This window comes from Triturus cristatus, chromosome 12 (assembly GCF_964204655.1).
Source record: "Triturus cristatus chromosome 12, aTriCri1.1, whole genome shotgun sequence".
Classification (NCBI taxonomy): Eukaryota; Metazoa; Chordata; class Amphibia; order Caudata; family Salamandridae; genus Triturus; species Triturus cristatus.
The window spans coordinates 430456370-430469135 of NC_140595.1; the positions used below are offsets into that span (position 1 = coordinate 430456370).

At 47.7% G+C, this 12766-nt stretch overlaps 1 protein-coding gene and 1 non-coding gene across 2 annotated transcripts in view; one reads left to right on the forward strand and one right to left on the reverse strand.

Moving 5' to 3' along the window:
- Window positions 1–12766, forward strand: part of LOC146776065 (polycystin-1-like protein 2) — an 865077-nt gene that overhangs the window by 463215 nt on the left and 389096 nt on the right. The window lies entirely within an intron of this gene.
- Window positions 9031–9137, reverse strand: LOC146776066 (U6 spliceosomal RNA). Its single transcript, XR_014974977.1, has one exon. It is a non-coding gene; the product is annotated as a U6 spliceosomal RNA (small nuclear RNA).

The window sequence follows — 12766 nt, forward strand, 5'->3', positions numbered from 1 at the left end:
CCTCCTTTAACCCCAAATATGAGTACCCGCTCTCTTGTTTCCAAGCATTCCAGAAGGGGAAGAAACATGAGAAAGTACAACGAAGAAGTGTGATTGGGTGGGACTTGGAGGTTCGAGTTGCCCTAAGGGAGAACGATGTGAGGCTATTGGTGATATGGACCGCATATGTATGTCTCTGCACAACTGTACCCAATTTTGTTATGCTTGCTTTTGGTTCTTGTTTTTGTAAAATACAGAATAAAAACATTTTTTTTAATGTTTGGTATCAAACAACAGACCTCCTAACCCCTGACAGTAGACTTGCGTCGAGGACAATGTGGCATGCACCCAGGTTGTCCACCCAGAAGCCCCAGCCTTGCCTGAGGTCTGCCTTCCATCCCTCACTTGCTGCCACCAAAACAGGAATCCGCTCCCCTGCCAGGAGTTTTGAACTCTCCCAGGAGTCAGAAACAATGGCCTGTACAGGAGGGAGGTCACATCTCCCTCCCTGACAGACTGGTTAGTGAAGTGGCACATAAGGGTGGTTCCCTTCAAAGGCTACACTGACTGTGATATGCAACCTGGCTGGCTGCCAAAGAAGGAAACAGTCCTCCCCCTGCCCCAGGCACATTTGCACCCGGGCAGGTGGGAAGATTAGGTACACAGGAGGTGTACACCCCAGGAGGCTAGCCACACCTCGATGGTGGGCCAGCTGGTCTTTACAGCTGAGGAAGACCTGCTGTTTTTTTTAAAGTGTTAGAATAGTGTGTTCTGGGTAGGAAAAGGTGACCGTTTCACAGTATTATTTTGCACTGATTTTATATTGCTTCTAAAATCTATAACTCCAGATATATGTAGCTAATTTAATCAATTTTGGTGTCTTAAATTAAGATAAAAATCTGATTTAGTTGTATAAATTAGTGTCGGATTTCTTTAAAGTCTTTTCAATTACTTATCATCCATGTTGGTACTCTGAAATGCTTAACACATGTTCCTTTAGTAAAGCTTGATTGCTTTATTGCCACTCTACCAGGACTGAGCTAATGATTTATTTTTGTGAATCTAAGGACCATCTTTCGGGTTTTTGAGATTATTGCATGGTGAAGCCTAACTAGCATCGCTACACAGTACTCCACATTTTTACATTGGTATTGCACTAGTGAGGATCCTGAACGTGTGTTTCGCAGTACCACACGGTCATAAGTGATTTTAATATAAGAAATCCACTAAAATGACTTAAGACTCAATAGTATTTTTTTTTATGTTTTCGATTTTTTTAATTGGAATTCTAGGGCCTTGTGTTAACCCCCATTCCAATAGGGCATTAAAAAGGCTTAGGTAAGTTAGGAAAAGGTTTAAAAGTTTGTGTTACAATTTTAAAAAGTGCCAACTTCCAAGTAAAAAGCTAGGCACAATCGAAGCTGGTAAAGATCTTTACAGCTAAATAGGAAGAACTTGAAAAAGCCCTCAGCTCCTATGAGAAAGGAAGACTAGAGCGGGAGGGCCATTCCTCAGAAGAAGACCCTGAAGAGGGTGATGTTAAAGCCCTAGCCCAAATTGATGATGATGGGGAAGGAGGTGAACACCAATACTCTCCACCCTTTCCGAGATCTCTTTCATCAGTGGGAAGTAACAAAAGTCACTCTAGCCGACCCCCTACGGTTAAAGTGGTACTAGGCCTTGAAGAAGAGCTTAACCTCCTCTCGCTAGAGGAGAGAAAACTTGAACTTGAGAAAAGGAGTATAGCCCTTGAAAAATGAAGGGTCAAAATGGGCTTGAAGCCCAAAGGTGCTTGCAGTAATACTAACAGGCAGGAAGAGGAATCTTTTGATCCTAAAATCCCCAAAGGGATTGTCCCCAAGTTTAGTGCTGGTGATGATATCAACAAATGGTTTGCAGCCTTTCATAGGGGCTGCAAAATGAGGACAGGTTGCCAGCCCTGAGGCTCTCTACTGTGGGAGATATTCTCAGTGAAGGGCAGAGATAGACTTCTGACCCTTAATGAGGAGGTAGCTGAGTCCTATCAGCATATGAAGGAGACCTTGATAATAGGATTTGGACTCACCACAGAAGAGTTTGGATTGATGTTTAGGAACACCCACAAAGGTGAAAAAGGGACATGGGTGGACTTTGTGGACTCTTCAGTCAAAGCACTAGAAGACTGGTTAAAAGGCAATGAGGTGGACAGTTAAGATGGGCTGTATAATTTAATTATGAAACAGCACATTTTAACAAACTGCACCTGAGACAAGTTACACCAGCATCTGGTAGATTCAGAACGTTTTAGCCCTAGAGAGATTGATGAGTGGTAAGGACAAGATTACTCAAGAAAACCCAGGGGGTAACCTCAGGAAAGGGAGTGGGTTAGGCCCACAAAAAGCAAATGAGGAAGGTTATAACCCTACCAAAGAGACTACTTCAAGGCCCCACAACCCTACAAAATAGGAGGATAACAGCCAGCCCAACTCTGGCAAGCAGAGGCAGGGGGACCCAAGGCAAGAAGAACTCTTGGATAATAGAACGTGCTTTGAGTTCCAACACACAGGGCACTACAGAGGGGATGCAGCCTGTCCCAAAAGGGTGGTTATTTCTGGGCCATCCAGTGTAGCCATTGAGGAGAACACCTCAGTTGAGGTGGTCCTCTTCGGTTTTAACTTAGAGAAGGGGCCAGGTGGTAAGCTGTAAGAACTTCCACTCCATTCAGGTAAATGGGATCCTACCACTGCCTTGAGAGACACAGGTGCAAGTCATACCATAGTGGTTAACAGGTTGGTGTCCCCAGATAAGTATTTGCCAGAGAAAGCAAGATGAGTAAGGGTAGTCCCAGGGGAGGTCACAACCAGACCTGTAGCCTTAATACCCCTAGAAAAAAGGGATACCATTGGCTTCCATAGGGAGGTAGTCAGTCCTGACCTCCACCTAGATTGTATCCTAGGCAATGACCTCCCAGAGGTTGGTCTGATCCCAGAAGGGGTGGTCGCTTAGGGTGCTGCTCAACCTAAAGATCCTAAGAGCACTGCCCCCAAAGTAAAGAGTCTTAGGCCCCAACAGAAAGGGAAAATAGTAAGAAAAGAAAAAGGTAGCCACTATCAACTAGAGATTCCATAAGGTACGGGCATTCTATCCCAGTAAGAGAGAACCTCAAACTACGTAATGATAATGCCTCTCCTGACCCCAAAGAAGTCCTGAAAACTCAGGCAACTGTTCAGAACCAGAATGTCACCCCTGAACTGACAGAAGGGAGAAGGGTTTCTGCCAAAGGAGGTGATGGCCCCCACTCTGAACAGCAAGAGAGGTTCCAAGAACCTACAGTTGCCCCTAAGATAGCTCACCTCTCTGTCAGTGGAGAGCTCAGTATGTGGTTCTGGATTCTGACAGATGTCAGTAGCCTCTACAGGGTGCTAGCCTTCCTGGCAGCACTATACTGGGCATGGAAGGCAGACCCCATGGCCAAAAGTAAGTTAGGCCCCCTGACCCTGCTGGTCAGAGTGGGGTTGCTCAAGTGGCGGGTAACCTCTGTGGGTAAGGTAGGTATTGCCCTGACAAAAACAGGGTTAGAAGAGGTGGGTACCTCTCTACCCAAAGTAAAAGGGTAAGAAGGTAAAGACACAGCTGCAGTTAAAGTCCAGTTTAAATTGGGTCCTGTTACTTTTGAGATGGGCCAACTGCCCAGTGGTAGTGACCCTGACAGGAGGATGTGAGGCAGAGTAGGCCCTGTAACAGTTCAGTCAGTTTTCTTTCCATTCTTTCTTGATGACAAGTCAGGAAGGCTCGCTCAGGGTTGGGCTGAGTCTCCTGGACATGTTGGCTTGCGGGCTGTGTAAGACAACATGCCTTTTTGCAGATGCCCCCCACTTTTTGCCCCCCATTTGAACTACTAGATGTTGGTTTTCAACTCTAACAGTGCACTGGAGCCTGCTGGCCTGGCCCCAGTGCCAGTGCTCTCTCCCTAAAACTGTTAAATGTGAATTGGTAATCCCAACTGACAAAGGGCTTTAATCCCCTTATAAATCCCTAGTATATGGTACCAGTGATACCAGGGCATGGGTGTTAAAGGGGTCGCCAGTGCCTGAAGCACTGTGTGTGCCACCCTGAGTGACCCAAGTAAACTACTGACAGCAGGCCTGCCATTGCAGACTGCAGGAGCTATGCAAACTGCTTGAACTCCACTATGCCCTCATCATATGTGGCACAGTCACATACACTACCTCCAATTCATGGAAGTCACCCCTATGGCCCAGGAGACAGGGTGCATTATTTTGAAGGTGTGGACATGTAAGTGCAAGCTTATATGTCCCTATAGCAGCCTTTGCCATTAAAGGACACTGTAAGTGATACGCAGTCCATGGGATAACATGGGCTGGCACGCAGGCAAATCTGAGGTTGGCAGTAAGGCTTAGTGGCCGCCAATCTGGCAACCACCACATTTACTAGACGTTGCACCTCAAGGGAACTCTGTAAAATATTCATTTGACGTCAGCAATGGCTTTGTTGTTGACAGTTTGCACCCTTTTCCACACCAGCACTGAGTAAGCAGTAAAACCCGCTCTCCTGCGCATCAGCACCAAGGAAAGCCAGGACAGCTCTGTACCCAGGCTTCTCGAGCCAGGTGAAATTGAACTGACTGTCGTGGCTTGGTCCTAGGACCCAAAGAGCCTTTACCCTCCTTGAGTTCCACACAACTCGACCTGCAAGTGACTGATTGTCGCTAGTCATTGATTGCAATGATAACGTTTCACAGTATTATTATGTGCTGATTTTATATTGATTCTAAAATCTATAACTCCGGTTATGTATATCTGATTTTGTTCATTTTAGTGTTTAAATTAAGATACTAATCTGCTTTATTTTTATAAATTGGTTTTAGATTTCTTTCAAGTTGTGTCAATTACTTATCGTCCATGTTGGTTCTCTGAAATGTTCAACACGTTCATCTAGTAAAGCCTGACTGCCCTTTGCCACTCTACCAGGACTGAGATAAGGATTTATTAGTGTGAATACAAGGACCATCTGTGGGGTATTCTGAGAGTATTGCATGGTGAAGCCAAACCAGCATCACCACATAACACTCCACCTTCCTACATTTTCTATTGTCAACAAAGTCCAGCCCATCTGAGTAGACCAGATCAGAGCTATTGAAATTCTAATGCATTTGTGTCTGTATCTGAGCTTCTGAACAGCACTACAGAAAATGGAGAGGAAGGAAAAAGGTCTGAGAGGTTTTTCTAACCCCATGATCAGAAGGAATCCTTTAACAATCCCAAGAACCTCTTAGAGCTAAGTCTCGGTCAAATAGAATAGATTCACTGGAGAAAAATCCCACGTTTTGACGTCTCCTTTGAAGATTGTGGTGTTTAGGTTGCATTTCCATTCATCATGAAAGGATCTCTGGTGTCCACCAAAATCCCTCGTCTTCATTCCTGCTGGGTGAACTAGGTGGTACATGTCATCTACAGACCACGCCCAATTTGCTATGAGTAGCCCACAGAGAGTATGTAACTTCATCCTGCCATATACATTTCAAAATAACTCAAGTTTAGTATTTTTGTTACTAAACAGCAAGCTGCGAGGACATTTTTTTGAGTTGGCGAATATGTTTAAGCTCCCGAGAGGTAGCAAATGGTTGCCTCAGGCAAACTAATTTGATTCACAATGACTTACAAGGTCCACCTTGTGACACCCATGAAGAGAACTGAGTTGTGTAAGCATCCTAACAGGCAACCCACACACAATACCCTGACAAGAGATACTATTGGAAAGTGTAATCTACAAGACTGGTTCAAACACATTAGGTCTTTACCCATAGCGCAATTGGGTTCTACACTCAAACCAATGGAAAACAGGCGGAATTGAGGTTGACTGGGGACTAGAAGATTGGAATGCTATGGAGTATTAGTAGGGAAACTACATGAATGACTCTGTTGTCAGACAGAGTTGAGTCCCTGGATATGTATAAATAATGTCTTTGTTTTGTTCATGTCCAGATCTGCCACCTATTTTTGTTAGCTCGAGTTGTGTGTTGACCACAGCACAAGTAAGTATGTAAGTATTCCCTTTTTTCATGAATTCAGTGCTGAATTTTTAAAAGATAAGCACAAGGGACTCACATTTTTCTCAGGCAGGTCCTTTCCTTCCATTGCTAATGATGGGCCATCCATTTTCACCACTGGCACTGCCCACTGCCAGTGTGTGTATACCCCACAGGCTCCAGTGCAACCAGCATCCGGGCTTGGAACTGGTTTGGTTTGCCTTTGCCGTGGAAAGGAAGGACAGTACATGAAGAGATAGTGCAAAAAAGATCGATAAAGCTAGTAAAAAACGTGGAGAAAGAAAAAAAATAGAATGAGAAATGGGGGAGAAGGAAAGCAAAAGAAAGGCAGGTAGAATATGAGAAGGAAAGGAAATAGAAAAAAGATAGATATAGGAAAGAGTGTGAGGAAACGGGAGGAGAAAACAAAAGAAACCGAAACAAGTGGGTGAGGGAAGGATAACGAAAGCTCCCTCTCTTATCTTGCCTAGAAGTAATATATATCGAATTTGGGTTCTATAAATTATTGGAGGTTAAAAATCGAGGTGTGGCGGTGAAAAGCTTTGCAAAATAGTTATTTTCATTTAGTAGCCCAGCAAGAATTAAGCGCACTTTGCAAGAGAAAAACATTGCAGCTTCGCAAACTATTGGGAAAACAATTTCATGACTTTTCACATATGAAATATGGCCCTACATTTGGTGTAAAGAAAAAGACAGCTAATTCTACTTTGTGTTAGATGGGTAGCAAACAGTGTGCAAGGACTATAAATAGTTCCACATTCCCACCCCTCCCTTTTTGGCTGAAGCAAAAAGGTTTCTTTAATATGCCTTCATACATCACAATTTATATTTTCCATTCTGTACTAGGCAAGCAACAAAATTAAGCAAACTGCAATCAGCTGTTTGCATAAGTGCGGAATAGCTGCTTCATGACCCCAGATGCCCCGTTGAGTGTACACCTCAAATAATCTACTTTATAAAGAACAGGGCAGTCTACGGGTCGATGTTGGATCTAAGAATACATTTGGGGATCCGGTTCCACTGGTCCCTAATTAACAGAATAGAGCTAAGGAAATATAATGCATGTTTTTAAACTTCTTCTGTGCACTGTTAGTGGACCCCTCGGAGGCTCGTGTCCTTGCTTACAGAATTAGAATCCTTATGGAACGCTGAGATTGGTTAAGCGAATCAGAAGAGACTACACTATTGGTTCAGTAAGACAAACATCACAAAGAGACGATTGGCCCCATTGTCTTCCTATTTTGAGTGAGATTAAGGAGGTGCTGGTGCTAATGCTGATTTGAGGTTAAGAGCTGTTAATGTCTTGTTACTTACCGGTAATCTTCATTACCCCAATTAGGGTCCTCCCCGTCCCAGTCCTTAGATAGTGAGTCAGACCTGCCACCACCCAGCCAATCAAAACGCTAGAAACCATAAGTTTAAAGGTCATATAAGCCCCTCCCACCGCCATGCCTGTTATCAACAAGTCCCAGACACAAACATAGCGGGAGCGAGGGAGGGAAGAGGACTGGGACGGGGAGGACCCTAATTGGGGTAATGAAGATTACCGGTAAGTAACAAGACATGACCCCCTCATGGGTCCTCCCCGTCCCAGTCCTTACATAGTGGGGAACTCACAAGCAGAGAACCAAGAAGAAAAAACTCAGGACACCAGGGATCCATGCAAAAAGGTGCAAAACTCGTAACCAAAGAAATGATCAACAAACAACAGCGTCCAGAATGCCAACAGCAAAAACTGACAGCAGACTCATGCAAAACAGCAAGTTGAAAATGCTGAACAATCGAGTTACGGAACTGCCAATTGGCCACCGCACAAACTCCAGGATAGAGACCCCCGCCGCCACAGCCCAGGAAGCGGACACAGAACATGTCGAACGACCATTCACCTGAGACGGAGGAGGCAGATCCACAGACACATAGGACCGGCATAACGCCAAATGCACCCATCAACTGAATGTGGAAGTGGACACCACCTACCCGTTAGCCACAGCCCCACAGGAGACAAACAGGGCAGGAGAAAACTGAAACCCCAGCGAACGCCGTAGGCAAATCTGAAGAGCCCCGCAAACATCCAAAGAAGGGGGAACAAGGGGAAATCCCCATTGGTAGGCAAATCAGCAAGCAACACCACCTGCAGCAAATGGAACCTGGCAGAGACTGTAGGCAGAAAGCCGGTTCAAGACGTAAAACAACCCGCAGGAACCGCAAAAAGGGAAAGAAACGAGCAAGGCACCCAACACACCCAAACGACGAACGGAGGGGAAGGGCAGCAAAAGAGCCACCCCAGCAGACAACCACAACAAGTCCGCCCCCAACAAGAGCTTGAAAGGGGGCAACCGCAGACCCCGCAAAACAGTAGGCAAAACCCAAGAAGGCACGAGCACAGGAGAGACCGGACAACGAAGCCCAAAGCTCCATAGAAGCCGACTCACCAAAGGGGCAACAACCACCACGGAAGCCCCAAGACTCCGACAAGCATGAACTGCCACCAATGAGCAGAGAAAGTGGAAGAGGAAAGGTCCACAAAAACCCATCCCGGAGAATCCAGCACAGAAGCAGGAACCCCAAGCAAGGATCCAGACCAAGAGAAGAATACCAGAAGACAAAAAAGAGCCCCAACGTGCAACATCGCTCTAAAGAGAAGAAGGCCGACGCAACAATCGAATGCCACAGGTAACCACAGAAGAACAGCCCAAAGATGCCAACAACAGCCGCTCAAGAGCCAGGCCACCAGAAGCCAGTAACAAAGACAGGGCAAAAACAGCTGCGGACCCAGAAGCGGAGCAGGATATAAGGGAGGTAGACCAAACTCGTTCTCCACCAGCAGCAGCACGAGCGGAAACCAAAGACAACAAGGTCAATAATACAGACACCCGCACGCCCCCCCAAAACCTCTACAGTACCCTTGGGAGGAGAAACAGGAGGGAAGGCATACAGAAGGCCAAGGAAACGCCAAACCCAAGAGTTCCAATCTGAAGACAAAGGACCCGGAACAAAGGAACAGATAAAAGGAACGTCACACGAACTTGCATGTCACCCACACGCAGGGGCCATGCAAAACAGCACTGTATTGTACCAAACATCGTATATGTGCCGCCGAAGAGAGCACCAGATAGCACAAAACGGAGGATGGGAGGAAGCGGCCCAAGCCGCCCGAACGAAAATGCTGACGTCCCGGAACGTAATCTCAAAGCCAAAAGAGGAGACGCCACCCAGACACGAAACACGGAAGCCAGCAGGAACAGAGACATGCACCTGGTACCCCCAAGAAGGCCCAAGCAACAACGAGCCACCTAAATGCCAGCATGAATCAACAGACTCGTCAGCCACCAAGGACCCCAACGTGGCCCCCAACCCCAAGGACAGGCGTCCGAGGTCAACAAGAGGAGAGAAGGGAGCTGAAAATGCACCCCCTACACCAGGTTGGGAGAGCAAAGCCACTAGTCCAAAATAGGAACCAGAACAGGGGAGAGAGGAACCAGAGCCACGTAACCTGCATGGAAAAGGACCCAATGTGTCAACAGAAGAAGCACCAAGGACATGAGGAGCAGGCGAGCCCAAGGAACCACAGCCGTGGAGGCAGCCACCAACCCCCGGATCCGCAACCGACCCCGAACCGGGGCAGAAGGGTGACCCAGCAGGACCCGCAGAAGAGTCAACAGGGTAGAGAACCAATCCGGAGGGAGAAAACAGCCCCCTGCAAAGTGTCGAACAGGCCCCGAGAGACCGAAGTCTCCGAACAGGAACCAAATGAGAAATGGCCAGATCCAACATGAACTCCAGAAACTGGAACAAGACCATCAATGCCCCCACCGCCAGAAGAGGCTCAAGGAGGGTGGAAGCAGAAACCTGACAGAAGCCACACAGGGAAACACAGGGAAATCCAGATACAGCAAAACCCCCACAGCAGGAGCCAGCACTGTGGAAAAACCAGGGGAGCAGGAGAGAGGCCGAAAGGCAACACCTGAAAACAGGTAACGGAACCCATCCACTGCAAACCGCAGGAAAACCGCTGACCAGCCAGATGGACGGGAACGTGAAAAACAGGCGACCTCCAAACCCAGGGAAGCCAAAAAACACCCACCAGGAAGAGGGAAATGACGGACTGCAAGGGGAACAATCGAAAAAGACCCAGCTCCACCAACCCGTCCAAAGCCCTGGCATTCAGAACAGTGCTGAAGGAACCAACGGGCCCCAGGACCAGGAACAGAGAGGAAGAGGACCCCAGGCCCCGCACCACCACTGGAACCAGCACAACAGTGCCTAGTGACAAAAACAGACCGATGCCAGAGGAGATGGAAGAACGCATCACGGGCCAATGGACAACGGGGCAACAGTGAAAAAAGTCCAAAAGGAGGACGGCCCCGGAATGGAATCGGGCAACCAAGAGAGATGACCGACAGGACCCAACAGTCGGAAAGCAGACCGACCAACGAGCCAGGAACAACTGAACTGAGCCCACAAAACCGCAACAACGACAGCAACAGATACAGGGAACCCACAACCAGACTCACACTAGAAGTGGAACACATACCCTTAAGAAGAAGAGACGCAACCGCAACCACCAGTTCATGGCGACTCCACCTAGGCACAACAATATCCAACCAACACTCAGGGGCAGCAGCAGGCGCTGCAGAGGCTGGTAACCAAATAGAACGCAGCCCCACCCAACCACGAAAGGTCCAAGAAGAAGAGAGTGCACCACCACACAGACCGCCTGTAGAGGAAGCCAAAAAGCCAAGGATCTACAAAAAAACAAACAACAGACCAAGACGCCAGAGCAGCGACAAGGCACCAAAGCGCAGTCCAAAGAGACCTCTTACCAGCCACTGCTGCCCCGACAGCAGAGGAGAAGGCCCAACCATCTGGGCCAAGACAGGAAGGAGGGTCCCCCAGAACCCGTAAACAGCCAAACAACCTCTCAAAACCCATGAGAAGGACCAGTGAAGCATAGGCCGAACAAGAGCTAGTAGGCACCCCAAAATGAGAAGCAGCATACGAACGCTCGAGAGCGGAATCCACCTTACGCCCATCCTGGACCGCCAGGGAAGCCACCTCTGAAGACAAAGAGGGAGATGAAGAAGAAGAAATGGAAGACTATACATCAGGAACTGGAGGATACCGGGTGACAAAGACTGCTAGGCAAAACTGTGTCCCCAAAAAACGTGGAACACTCCGCATGTCAACTCCAAGCCATAACTCAGCCAGAATATCCAACAGTACAGCACGAAAGGGCAAGACAACCACCACAGAGGACCCATAGTGGGAATAAACCCTGCATCAGATAATGAATCAGGGACAAAACCCAGCACAACCTGAACATGGACCACTGAAAAAACCATACCCCGAACGCACACCCCATCAGGGAAATTGTCCACGTCCCCATCAACAATAGCAAATGGCTGATCCGCAGGCACCAGCAGAGCAGACAGGACAGCAGAATTAACCAATCCTGCAAAACAGCCCCAGAAAAACTGCAAAAGAACATTCTCCCACAGCTCCAAGGACAGTATGCAGCGTGGAAAAAGAGTACGCAGGCACCGGAGAGGAAGCCCCAACTTTCATGGCTAGAAAAAACGAGTAAACCCCATAGGAAACTCCCAACACACAGAAGGGAAGTGCCCAGCAACTTCCACAAAAAAACTGCCCCCAAGTAATCAAGTCACGCTTCAAAATCATCAAAAAGGGCAGCCCCGCAGTCTCCACCCACAGCCACATCACACAACATAGCCGCAGGGGCCGGACGCTGCTGGAAACCCCCAGTGCCGGAACGGCCCGGGGCCAGGACATGAGGAAAGCTCCCCAGCCCAGCACATGTGCGGGGAGCGTCCTGACCCAAGTGCAGGGGCGTGGCTGACCGGAGCACCAGTACGGCCGTGCAGGGATACAATTCAGAAGACAATACATGAAATAAATGACCACATATACTTTAAAAATGGTTAAAGAAAAACTCACAGCACCACCACCATCCCGCAGGAAAACTGGAAAGAAGCAGGAAACACGGAACACCAGCGTTCCGGCCGCCGTCGGAGCAGAAACAACAAGCATTGGCATAGCCAATAGGTCTCGCCTTTGGGACCTTATAAGTGTTTAGCCATACAACCGTTGCATAACTAAATACTTATAAGGTACCAAAAGCGAGACCTATTGGCTATGCCAAGCGGCCGTGCGGCCGCGAAAGTGATAATGATCGCGATCAAACATCAAAGCGGCCGTGAAAGTGAAAGTAATCGCGGTAAAGCGGGGCGCGCGCCCCCACGCACATGCACTGTAGCTCTAGGCTGGCCTGGTAGCACTTTTTGGAGCCCTCTCAATAAGTCTCGCCAGACCAGCGCATGCGCTGGGTCAGGCGAGACCTAAACAGGCATGGCAGTGGGTGGGAGGGTCTTATATGACCTTTAAACTTTTGGTTTCTAGCATTTTGATGGGCTGGGTGGAGACAGGTAATTGCCCTTCCCTTCCTTCAGCACCCACTCCCTGGATTTAGGCCCATAATTGCGGTGCGCATAGTTGACATCAGTTAACACTGTATGGACAGGACATTAATCTCTTTTATTGTCATAAGTAGTGGACCGTAAGTAGGGTGACCAGATCTTGAAAACCAAAAACTGGGACATTTTGGCAAAAATAGAAGAAGGACTACCATTTTTCATCCACGGAATGGCGCAGAAAGACAGCTCTCATTAACATAGGATCACAGAAGATGCCTTACGAAAATACATAAAATGCAATTTCTAC